This window comes from Chrysochloris asiatica, unplaced genomic scaffold, assembly GCF_000296735.1.
Source record: "Chrysochloris asiatica unplaced genomic scaffold, ChrAsi1.0 scaffold00056, whole genome shotgun sequence".
NCBI lineage: Eukaryota > Metazoa > Chordata > Mammalia > Afrosoricida > Chrysochloridae > Chrysochloris > Chrysochloris asiatica.
In genome coordinates, this window is record NW_006408574.1 from 1,689,438 (window position 1) to 1,702,400 (window position 12,963).

The 12,963-nt window shown below is 53.4% G+C and overlaps 1 protein-coding gene across 1 annotated transcript in view; it reads left to right on the forward strand.

Annotated features, from left to right (window-relative positions):
- Positions 1–12,963, forward strand: part of KCNT1 (potassium channel, subfamily T, member 1) — a 72,131-nt gene that overhangs the window by 1,919 nt on the left and 57,249 nt on the right. The window lies entirely within an intron of this gene.

The window sequence follows — 12,963 nt, forward strand, 5'->3', positions numbered from 1 at the left end:
TGAGGGCCCCCCAGGGAAGGTCAGGGGATGAGGGCCCCCCAGGGAAGGTCAGGGGGTGAGGGCCCCCAGGAAAGGTCAAGGTGGTGTGGATCCACCAGGGAAAGTCAGGATACTGCCGTCCACCCCAGGAAAGGTCACATTTGGTGAGTACCCTCTTGGGAAGGTCAAGCTGGGTGAGGACCCCCCAGGAGCGGTCAGGCTGGGTGTAAACCCCAATTCCCTTCTACCTGGAGGTCCAGTAACTGGGCAAGGGGGAGCCTCACCAATAAAGAAGGTGGCCTTTATGAAAGACCAGACCCTGGGGACTATGTTCTACCCCCAGGAGACTCGAGGCTGCACAGCCGGTGGGAGCGGGGACAAAGGAGGAGCTCTAACCTGGGGGGTAGCAAATGAAGCTGAGACTAGATGTCTCGGTGAACTCGGAGCATTCAGCGGCTCCGGGCCCTGGTCCAGGAATCAGGGGGAGTAGGGGGGCTCTCTGGGGGAGAAGCAGTGTGGGTTGCCTCCCAGGAGGAAGAACAGTTGAAAAGGGTTCCCTGAGTGCCCCCCAGCCCTCCAGCATAGGACTTGTCTGGGGAGGGTCTGCGGCGGGGCTAGGCTGGATTGGGCTGGGAGCCCTAACTGGTAGCTCCAGGATGCACTTCTTAGCAAGAGTAGCCTGTGGGGGCATCTGTGGGGCTGAGTCCTGTGCCCGGCTCTCCAGGGGACGTCCATGTCTGGCTTTCGCCCTTTCAGACCTGAATGAATCTGTCTTCCACCGGCTTCCATAGAGCTGCTGTTCAGGAGACAGAGGTGCTGGCCACCTGTAGCCACCTCCAGTCAGCTGCCCACACCCCCCAGCTCTGTCTCCGGCAGTGCCCCCCAACCAGGAGCAGCCCCAAGCCAGGACACTGCCCTTCTCTGCTTGCCCCAGGGGGGGACTGTTGCTGTGGGAATGTGGATGGCCAACTGCAACCTCTGCCCCAGAGGGGACGGTTGCCGTGGGGGGCAGCTGTGTCCGCCCCTGCGCTGTGCACTTCCTGTTAATGTCTGGCTCCTGCCTTTCCTGGAATCGCTAGTTCCCTCGGCAGCGTCTCTCCTCCTCCTTCTCCTATATAAGGGAGCAGGGCCTGCAGGGCAGCAGGAAGAGGCCGCCCAGGGCAAGGACTTGCAGGGGACAAGAGGGACAGCCAATGGTCTCCAGTGAGGTGGCTGGAGAGGCCGCAGTCTACCTTTTGGCCCCTGGGCAGCTGCAACACTAGTTTAGGAAGCAGAGGTGAGTGAGAAGGGACCCAGGTCTTGTCAGTGTCACGTGACTCCCCTGCCTCTGCCTCCAAGCGGGGGTCTTGGCCGGGTGTCGATGGACTCGTGACGTCATTGAGAACACCTCATGGCTCCCTTTCCTGGGGCTTTATGATTTCGTCACGACCTCCCCCTACCCCCCACCAGTCTTCTTGTTGAGCTTCCTGGGGCATGGGGGTGAGGGAATGTATGTGCTTGCCCCAGGCTTTGCGGCACTGGTGGGGACACCACTGCTGGGGTCCCAGGCAGTCCAGGCTCTCAGGGACCATGGTCTGAACGTACCTTGGACCCGTGATCCAGGGGGGTTCGCAGGGGCAAGTATGAGCACACGCATGTGCTACCAGCATACATACCTGTGTCCCAGACAGGTGTGGGACTGTGTGTACAGCACCTGGATGTGTGAAGGACCCTCATAGTGTCCCTGTGACTGGGGTGCCCCCCCATGAGCTGGGGAGACTATGCCCCGTTGCTAGGTGGGGCGCCTTGCCGTACAGCTGAACAACCCCTCCCCCTGTGTGCTAACTGGGTGCTGGGCTCCTCAAGGCGCAGGACGGGTGTTTAGAAGGTGCGTTCCTGCCTGGGTGTGGTCAGACCCCTAAAACTCACGTTCTCATGAAGCCCTTGGACAGAGCTTGGGGCAGTGGCATAAGGGCTGGAGTTGGGCCAGGGCTGGGATTGTCCTGGCGCGGTGAGGCATGGGGAACAGCTGGCAAGTTAAAAATGTCCTCAGAGGCTGGGAACTGGGCACGAGGCAGCCAACTGTCTGGGCTGGAGCCCCAGGGAGGCAGGAGAGGGTCCCCGAGCTGGGCTGATCAGGAACAGGTACGGCCTAGCCATCAACAGGTAAGGCACAGGGATTCAAGGCAGCACACGTTTGGAGCCGTCGGGCCTGCTGGGGTGCCTGCCGTGTGACCACTGTCCTCCCGTGCTGCTCTACCAGAGACATCAAAGTGGAGGCTTTAATAAACAGGACGCTGGCCTCTCACAAATGGGAGGCCAGAAGCCCAGTTCAGGGTGCCGGCTCTAGGTCATGCTGTATCTCTGTCAGCTCTCCTGTCTCTAGGCTCCTTGGGCACCTCTGTCTTATGGCATGGATCTGCCCAGTCCTTGCTTGCTTGGTTGCTTGCTGAGTCCACTCTTTCGCATCTCAAAGGAGATTGATTTAAGACACACCCTGCACTGAAACGGGCTCGTTAGCATCTCACAGGAAACCCTTTCTCAAGTGGGAGTTCAGCCCTGCTTCTAGGGATTGGGATTTACAACAGATATTTTTGGGGGCACAATTCAATCTAGAACAGAGGCCCTCCGCTGTGGGTCTCTGGTGATGGGGCCTTTCTCCTCAGACAGGTAAACCTTACCTGCCCAGGTAGCAGCTGTCACTCTTGCAGTTGTCCTACGGGGATAGGGAGACCACATCTGCTCACCAGCTCTCAGGGCCAATCTAGCTGGATGACGCCAACCCCGCACACTGGCCTGGCCATCACTGCTCTGCCGGTCCATTTCAGCCTCCTGGGTGACGGAGCTGAGGGCCCAGGAGACCTGGGGGCCCAGGGCAGCTGCAGAAGATACTGTCTGTAGGGCCTAGTCTGCAGATGGGGTTGTGCTGCCCCCACGCTACCGCAGAACTGAGCCCCCTGTGGCAGCCCCACCCTCAGCACAGTCCACCTCGGGGCTCCCATCCATGTGTGGGAGACAGGAGGTCAGCCGCAAGGACCCAGAGAACCAAAGAGCGCCTCTCTGAGGGTGTCTGATCGCAGAAGAAAGCTGGCCCAGGACTCTGGGGTTCCACACACTGTGATGGGGAGGATCCAGAGTAGGAGGATCTGGGACCTGTTGTGAGGACATGGAGGTTTCCAACAGTCAAGGGGCCTAACCAGGTTCTGGCCAGAAAGGTGACCCCATGTTATGCAGAGGCAGGTGGGACAGGGTGTGAGGGGCCCTGGGAAGGTTTGGTGGTGCAATGCAACAGTGCAGGCTGATGGCCATGTGTGCTGGCTGGCTCTGTCCACTGGGACGCTCACATCAAGGAAGGATGCCTGTTGCCTCACTGCCAGGCTGAAACCCCAGCTCCTGCAGCCCTGGCAGGCGGGGCTGGGTTGCTCCAGTCCTCATGCCCCCAGGTGGCCCTAAGTGCCCCTCCATGGTTAGCACAGGTGCTCTGGAGACCACTGGGCAGGTGTCTTGTGCTGGTAGGGGCAGCCCACCCCCACCTCATGTGTCTGTCCCAGTCAGGGGTGGTCCCAGGCAGAGGGATTGGTGCTGACCACAGCTTCACCTCAGATCACTGGGCACCTCTGTGCAGTATCTGACACAGAGGTTCATTTCAGCTTGTGGCAGGACCGCTGTGGGCGAGCACAGGCCAGCAATGACCAGACAGAGACCACTGCCTGGTGCCAACTGACCTGGATATGGGCACTGGGTGAGGAGGTTGGGGGCTCCTGAGTGGCCAGCCAAGCCTGAAGGGGGGAGTGGGTGGGTGGTTGGGGACAGTGGGCATGGGGGTGAGAGCCAGCATTCCCATTGGCTCCTGACTCCCACCATCTGTGAGAGTGGTCCCTGACTCTGGATCCCTACACTCAGAACCCATGTGCGCTGGGCTGGTCCATACTAGGGGTGGCTCTGGGGCCCCCACACCCAGGACCCCCGTGCTCTGACTTGTCTCCATTTATCATGATGTTATTTATTGGTCCAGTGGAGAGGATTTTTATTTTTACATTGAGGTGCAATCCATACTGAAGGTTGTAGTTTTTGATCTTCATCGATAAGTATTTTAAATCCTCTTTGCTTTCAGCAAGCATATCACAGGTTGTTAATGAGTATTCCTCCAATTCTGAGGCCACGTTCTGCATATAATCCAGCTTCTTGGATTATTTCCGTAGCGTACAGATTGAATAAGTATGGCGAAAGGAAACAGCCCTGGCGCACACCTTTCCTGATTTTGTTCTGTTGGTCTATGTCCAGGTTCCTCCTGAGTACAATTAAGTGTTCTGGCCTACCCATTCTTCTTAATGTTGTCCATAACTTGTCACGATCCACACAATCGAAAGCCTTTGCATATATGGTCCATAAAGCAGGTAAACATCTTTCTGGTATTCTTTGCTTTCAGCCCAGAGGTTAATAATGATAAAAGCCACCATCGAGGGGTTGTCTAGGGTTGGTGAGCATCTACAAACCCGTAGGTGGCTGTCATTTCCATCTCTTTGGGGGATTATCCTCTTTTTCATTGATCCTTCACTTTACCAAGCATGGTGTCCTTCCCCAGGAAGTGGACCCTCCTGATAACAGCTCCAAAGAATGTGAGGTGAAGTCTCCCCATCCTTGCATCTAAGGAATACTCTGGCTGTACTTCTTCTAAGACAGATTTGTTCATTCTTCTAGCAGTTCATAGTAAATTCAATATTCTTCTCCAGCACCATAATTCCAAAGCATCCATTTTTCTTCAGTTTTCCTTATTTCACTTCACATTAGGTTATTCTAACCATAACTGCGTCTCTCTGAAGTGTAACCACAATTTGTTCTCTTTAAGGCTTACACATGACATGCCCACATACACACACACATATACACATGTATATATATATATATATATACATATACATATATAAATGAATGCACCTACATCTACATACACAAACATGCTCACCACAAACTACCCATGTGTGTGCACACATATACATGCTCACATGCACACGTATACAGGCATGTCCACACCGTCCACATACTCGTCCACATGTACACACATGTTTGTGTGCACACCTACATGTACACATGGTCATATGCACACACGTGGACCCACACAGCATATGACATGCCCACAGGCATACATATGCAGGCATCCATATGTGTATGCACACATGCTCATATGCATGTATGTGAACATATCCTCATGTGCATGTCCACATACACACACTTGCCTACACATGGACACAGATGCATGCTCATGTGCACACACATGCAAGCACATCCACATGCACAAGTCCACATACATGCACACCCATACATGGGTGCACATGCATGTTCATGTGTACATGTGTCTCCACACACATGCCTGCATGTGTGCATCCACACATGGATGCACACCTCAAAACGCACATGGGTGCTCACATGGTCACACCTATGCACATGGATGCATACATACATGTGCATACATATGCAGACATGTCCAAACATGCCCGCTGCATATACTTGTCCATAGGTGTGTCTACATGCATCCACATGTACACACATATACAGTGTCCACAACCATGCCCACACTTGTGCCCACATCTGTACATGTACACACATGCTGACATGCACACACACATGCGTGCTTTGAGCTGCCTGCTTGTACAACCAGTTCTTGTTTCCGGGGTAGACTGAAGGCACCGAGCTACAGTCTGACCATTGTTGCTGTTACAAATATGCTCCCCCGCTCACCTCATGTTCTTTCAGTTTGTTGACAGAGTCTTTTGTCAAGCTGAAGTGTTTTCTTCTCACAGGGAAGTATTGAAATGGACTCCTCTAGTCCTTTATTTCTGTGTATCAAATTAGCCGCCTTCTCTCCTCCAATGGCTGAAACACATTTGCTCTGCCTTTTATTCCAACCTCTTCCCTGGTTTAGGGCTCTGAGGTAGGGTTGACTTTCATTTTTTTCCCCAATGCTAGGTATACCATCAGACTCTGGAGACAGTTGCCTGGGTCCCAGGGTCAGCTCTGCCAAGGGTGAGGGGACAGTAACCTCACAAGGCATTTCAGCTCTGTCCTTCCACCGCGGTCCTTCTGACATGTCCTTCCCACATGTCCAGTGCCTCTACCATCAACATTACCTCAACTCTCTCTTCTCTCTCCCTGAGTCTGTCTTTCCATCTGCCACTGCCCCAGCCTCCATGTCATCCTGACCACAGGCCAGGCGGGTCTGCTCCTCTATTTTCTTTTCTTTTTCTTTTTTTAATGCTTTAGTGTGAATTATGTGATAGTTTACATGGGAGGACATAAGCTTCACATTGATCCCATCGTATATAGTTTCCTTGCCATGGTTACAATCCCTTCCATGCATCATCCACCAACCAAAGGGTATACCCCACAAACCTGCCCCCCAATCGTCCACACACAGCCTCTCTCCCTCCCCGGGTCCAAAGTCTCCAGCCGCTCCATCTCCCCCACATCATCGTCTCTGCCTCCATTCCTGGCATCACTGCTTCTCCGCGTAGGGTTCCGTTCTCCACTCTTCTCCTTTGATGGTCCCAGGAACTCTGCTCCTAGACTGCAAGGTTAATCACTCCCCTCCCCCTGCTCCAAAACGTCCACCTTTACATTTCCAGCCCTCACAATCAGTCCTGATCCCCCTCCCCACCTTCATACCCCTTGGGTTATACTTGAACGGTCAATCTTCAGCGGAACTTTTGACACAGGGTGTCAAACTCTGAGGCAGCACTGTGGTGGTGGTGGACGGAGCAGACTGACCTTGGGCATTTGTTTGGAGAGTGGACTGGCCACAGCTGCTGAACATGACTTCAGCCCTGTTACTTGCAGCTTCCAGCCTTGTCTTCCATTTTTGTTTGTTTGATTTGTGACATTGTTTAACTCCCTGCCCCCTGGGCCCCCCATGTTTATTCACCCTTCTGTCTTGCCCCCACTTACCTGCTGAGCTGTGTTTTGGGCTAATTGCTGTACCTTCAGTTGTCTGGCTGATGGCACTGAAGGGACCTGCCGTCCTTCCTGATGGCATTACCACTTCATTGGTCTGTCTGTCGTTAGACTGAAAGCTGATCCCTGGGGCGGGTTCAGTTCCAGGTAGAAGGGTGTCTAAGGGCCACCATCTCACCAGTGAATCTGGTCTTTTATATGATTTTGAATTTTTTTCCACACTTTTTTCTCCCTCTGTGACCAGGATTTTTATTGTGACCTTGATCAGAGCAGTTGGTTGTGGTATGGGGGCACCATCTAGCCTCGGGGTGAGGGAGGCTGAGGTTGGTCCTTGGGACTTGCTCTTCCCTTGGGTCTTTCATTGTCTTCCTGGTTCTGGATTAGGAGAGACCGCGCGTTGCATCATGGATGGCCGCTCACAAGCTTTAGAACCGCAGTTGCTACTCACAAACGAAGGATGTAGGAAAGTGTCTTCATGTTATGCCGATTGACCTAGATGTCCCCCAAGATTAGGGTCCCAAGTTCCCAAGCCCTGTGACTCTTCCCCTCCAAATGTTCGGTTTGGCCCCTGTATGTTCTACAATCAAGGAGCATTGGAGATACTGTAGGATAAGCACTGGACTGCTAATCGAAAAGTGGACAGCTCAAATCCACCAGCCTCTCCCAGGGAGAAGGATGAGAGTTTCTGTTTCCATAAAGACTTATGGCTTCTTAGAAGCAAGGTGGCAAGACTTTATCTCTCGTACTTCGGATGTATTATCAGGAAAAACGGTCCTTGGAGAAGGACATTATGCTTGGTAAAGTGGAGGGTTGGCGAAAAAGGGGAAGATTCCCCCACCCCCAACGAGATAGATTGACCCCTGGCAGCAGCAATGGACCGGAGCGTAACAATTGTGAGAACTGAGGGTCGCTATGGATCGACAACAACAAAGATTCACAGTCTATGACACTCTATAGGATCACACGAGTTGGGATTAGCTCACTGGCTGTGGGTTTGGTGTTTTACATTTGTTGTTGTTTGCCTGGTTTTGGGATGCTCTCTGATATCCTTGGAATATATTTGCAGGACGTACAAATGGGGGGAGGGGGGGCTTCAAAAAGTTCATGAAATTAAAAGATAATGAAATTTTCCATGACCTATTTGAAACCTCCTCGGACATGCGTAACAATTCCCAATGCCTGCCCTAAACATGCTCGTCACGTACTTCCGTTCTCCTGCTTGTGTCCTGTCTGTTACGGGCCCGTCGATGCATCTATGTACTTGTCGGTCCTAATAGGCAGGGTTGTATATGATACAGCATTTACCTGTTTTCTGTTACTCAGGTTGTGCTGCTTCTACAATCGGTTTCTCCGAGGGCTTTGGGCTTTTTGCAGCAGCTGGGAGTAAGAGTCTCTTTCCCTGTTTTGCTTTATGGTTCATTCTTCTTTGCCTTTGTCTTGTGGGAGCTCTTGTCTTCAGCATTTTCATAGACGCTCTGAGTTCTCATCATTTTCTGTTGATTCTCTTGGGTTTTCTGGATAAATGATTACACCACTTGCAAACCATCAGCACCCATTTCTTCTTTTCCAGTCTCCATGCCTTTTATTATGCTTTGCCATCTTCACCGCACGAGCCAGGATTTCCATTATTTCCATCGTCCTTGTATGGGTCAGGATTTCCATTACTGTAGTGACCCGTGACCATGTTGTTCCCAGCTTAAGTGGGTGTTTGCTTACAGGTCTGGTAGATACACTTGTTGTTGTTGTTGATCGCTGTTGCCCTCTGTATGTAATTTTTAAATGAATTTTGGGTCCTAGCAAGTTCTCTTTCTGCATCGACTGACATGATCCTGCTTATCTGTGAACACAATGAAGTGGACTAGTAATTCAGCTGTGGCAGTGTGGCATTGTTTCCATACACTAGTGGAGTTTATTCGCTTGTGATTAATTTAGGAGTTTTGTCTTTATAGTCATTGGAGAAAAGGAGTTTTGGTGACACTGTAGGATTAACACTACTCTGAAAACCACAAGGTCAGTGGTTCAAACCCACCAGCCACTCTGAGGGAGAAAAGTGAGGCTTTCTGCTCCTGTAAAGATTCACAGCCTTGGAAGCCCTATACAGAGTCTCTAAGAGTCGGAATCAACGCCACACTTAACAACAGTGGTCAGGAGGTAGGTTGCCTAATGTTGGAATGTGGTCACCAAAGAAAAACACCCGTTGAAAAGCTCACACAGAATAAACGTTTAGTGTGGCAGCAGTGACAGTGTAAACTGGGGAGAAACAAACGGAAAGCGATTCCTTGGGTGTCCTCCTCCCCAAGCTCTTCAATTTCAGGGATTTATAAAGGCAAAAGAGTCTCTGGTAATGCAGTCGTTAAGCACTTGACTGCTAACCAGGTCAGTGGTCCAACCCTACCAGTGGTCTAGAGGAGAAAGATGTGGCTATCTGCTTCCATATAAGCCTTGGTTTTGTAGGGTCACTGAGTCCGAATTGCAGGGTCATATAAAGGCAAAACCACAAACATGACAGCAGATTGAAAGGGATGATGGGTTGGTATTTACATAAAATTGTTACAGAGAATTTGCGTTGGTATCTGGGAATGGGCTGTAATGGGGGCTGCAGGAGGTAGACTCTGATTATCTGCTTGTTTCCTGGAACATGTTGCAAACACTTAGTGCCTCAGGCATGTCTTGATCTATGTGGTTCATCTCTAACGCCCTCCAGACGCACTGTGTGAGAACTGGCAAAGTGGGGGTAACTTCAGAGAAACACTCTAGGGGACAAAGTGGGGTCACATGTCTACTTTAGCGGAACCCTCAGCCTTGCCAGGTGCCTAGATTTGGTGCTGTCTGGCTCTGATTTGGTGGAGGGATGGGGCCAGGCTTGCACCATGAGCAGAGTGACTTGCACTGTTTCCTTTGCTTTGGAATGGTCTGACGGAGATGGCAGAACTTGATTATAAAACCGTTGGGGCCTGGAACCACTAGTGGGAAAAGCATATCGTTGGCCACTTGACCATCCATTCAGTCCTGACCACTGTGGTTGCCGTAACACAGTACCGTAAACTAGGTGTTTTAAAAACAACTGTATTCTCTCCAAGTTGAGGCGTCATCAGTACACTCGGAGAACACCCCCTTGTCCCCCAGTATTCCCTGGCCGGTAGACGCATCTTCATATGGCCTTCTTCTCTGTGCGTCTCTGCTCCTCGTTTATACGGACACCCACTGGCTGCTCCTCGGAATCCCAGGGTTCTGAGTCGGAACCGACTCAATGGCGCATAACAACAACAGCAAGACCCTCCCCCAGTGTGATTTCATAAGAGCATCTTCACAGATCCTGTTTCCGAACAAGGTGACATTTGCAGGTACCAGGGGTCAGGACGGCAACGTCATTTTGTAGAAGACACAACGCTATCCATGACAACCACCAAGGGGACAGGTGTGGGCGGAACAGGAAGGAGACCCTGGCCCTCAGACCGCAGGCGGCATGGCCGCATGGTGAATGCGCAGGCTGCAGTGTTGACCTGGGACTTCCTGCTTGTCACTAGAGATGGCAGTGGGCCCCAGACAATGACAGTTCCTGCTGGTTGGGGGGAGTCCTCCGTCCACTGGCTAAAGGCAGAAGAAGTATGATGCCTGTGCGCCCAGCGTCCTGTGCATGACCAGGGTTCAGCTGCCTTCTCAACCCAGTTTCTCTGGCTGGGCTCGTAGGTCACATTGCCAGCAAGCACCCTGAGGTGCCTCCCGCTGACCTGGGAAGGTGTGACAGGGCACACTGGGCACCCTGAACCTGAGAGACTGGGCCTCTGCCTTGGACCCCAGATCTCATTCCACCTGCCGTCCTAGCAGCCCAAACGACCACCTACCACCCATAACACACGTAGTATGCTAAGCTCTGCATCGTAACCACCCCTGAGGACGGTGGTATCAGTATGTACAGATGGGCAAACAGCCTCAGACGGCAACTTGCCCAGGGTCACCTGGCTAGCCACGCTCAGCCTGCAGGCTCTCCTAGTGGGGTCCCCAGGCCTAGGAGCCAAGACCTCCCTCCTGTGGGCTCTGCCTTGGTTCCTAGGGTGGTTCATGTCCCATAGCAGAGCTGATACCTGTCCTCAGGACTTCTAGCAGGAAGGGAGATTTCTGGATCCCCCAGAGCCCTGAGTTCTTGTACAAATCAGTCATTCTTGATGGGATCACCACACAGATGGGGGTCACGTTCTCAGGACCTGAGGGAGGGGGGAGGAGAGAAGTGGCAGGGAGGCAGAGTGGGAGACTGCCTCAGGATCTCCTTTCCCCCCACCCCGGCCATCTTCTGTGGTGACCGACTGCACCCTAGTACATGTCAGGACCAGAGCTCATACTGACCAGGCCACTCCTCCATCGGCACACTTCCCAGTGACCCTGGTGGTTCCTGGCCCTCAGCCAGCGCACAGACCACCAAGTGTGTGAGGCTTTGCCAGGAGGCCTGCACACTGACCATCACCGCAGAGCCACTGGGAGGGGGGCGGTCAGAGCAGAAATGAGGCCCAGAGATGTGCTCACCATCCAGCCACACAGTGGGGGACAGGTCTCAGGACCTCTGATGTAAACTAGGGTGCCCAAACTGGGGCTGGGCAATCAGGGGTTTTGCCACTGGAAGGGACTTTCAGTTTAAGCAAACCACAAAACTAGTGTCTTGACTAGTCCCCACATGGTTCCCCTTTCCCCTGCCTCCCCACATCTGCCTACACCTCCCAGCCACCTCGTGACTGAGGAAAAACACTCAGCCACACTGATGCAATTAGGAAAATGTTATCTTTCCAATGCTGCCAGATTCCAAGGCTGACCTGTAACCCCAGAGAACAGCGGGCGGGGGCCCGGTTTGCTGGCAGTGCAGGACCCAGACAGGCCCTTGTGTCTCTGCGTCCACAGGATAGGGGTACTCATGCCAGTCTGCCTGCTGCCTGGGTGGGGTCCGGGGGGCTCGGGCTGAGCTCTCAGTGGGACTCAGGAGATGTACTTTCCCTTCTCCATGGGAGGGCGTCGTAGTGGACGCTCAGGTCACCAGTCCAGGTGAGTTCGCCCCTCCAGGTCCCCTGAACATGTTGTCCCAGAACAGAGCGCTGAGCCGGGTCAGCACAGGCTGTTCAGCCTTCCCCGTCAGTCCCCCACCCCACTTAGAAGGCTGTCCTGGGACCATGTAGAAAGTCTCACCTTTCCCAGGGCTCTGTCCTGCCAGGGATTCTGCCTTACCGGAGGGTCCACCTTACCTGGGGGTCTGCGGAGGGCTCTGCCCTGCTCAGGTTCTCTGTTCTTGCGGGGGCGGGGGCAGGCTGGAAGCTGAGACTGAAGGGAGGAATCCACACACCCCACCTTGAAACATACCTAGCATCTAGCCTGGGCTCACACTGTCATCTGTACCTTAGGATGGTCAGTGCAGAGCTCAAGGATGGCTGGGAAGCTGCACTGGTGGGAGTCAGTGCAAAGGGGCATACAGGGAGGTTGGAGATTCCTGACCTGGACCCCAGCAACAAAGGACTTTGGGGGCCCGGAACCGACTCGACAGCACTTAACAACGGCACTTCAGACTGGGGACAGGCTGGGTGTCTCTGCTGGTCCCAGGAACACAGGCTGGGGACCGCACTGCTGCCAGAACCACTCAGGTGGAAAGGGGGCAGGAGAGAGACAGGAGCTAAGAGCCAGATGCTTGGGCCCCCAAGTCTGCAAACCCCTATGATCTGCCACACATCCCCAGGTCTCTGTGGCTCAAGGGAAACGGAGAGCCTATGGTCTCCCCCTACTCTTCCCCTCCCCTCCCCTCCCCCTGCCCCCAGGTGCTGATCTCACCCCAAGCTGCAGGGGGCCCATGGAGGCAGGTCATTTACACACACACCCCAGCCTGAGGGTCCGAGTAAGGTGTTTGGGACGGAGGTTTCTGCACCCTGGAGGGTGGCCCCGAGGCGAGGTCAAAGCTAGGAGGGCTGGGACCCCTGGGCAGAGTCCCCCTCGTTCATTCACCTCCCTCCTCTGGCTGTTTGGAATAAGCCCCGCCCGGCCGGCGCAGCCCCCTCCTCCAGCCCCTCAGGCGCCGCCTCCACG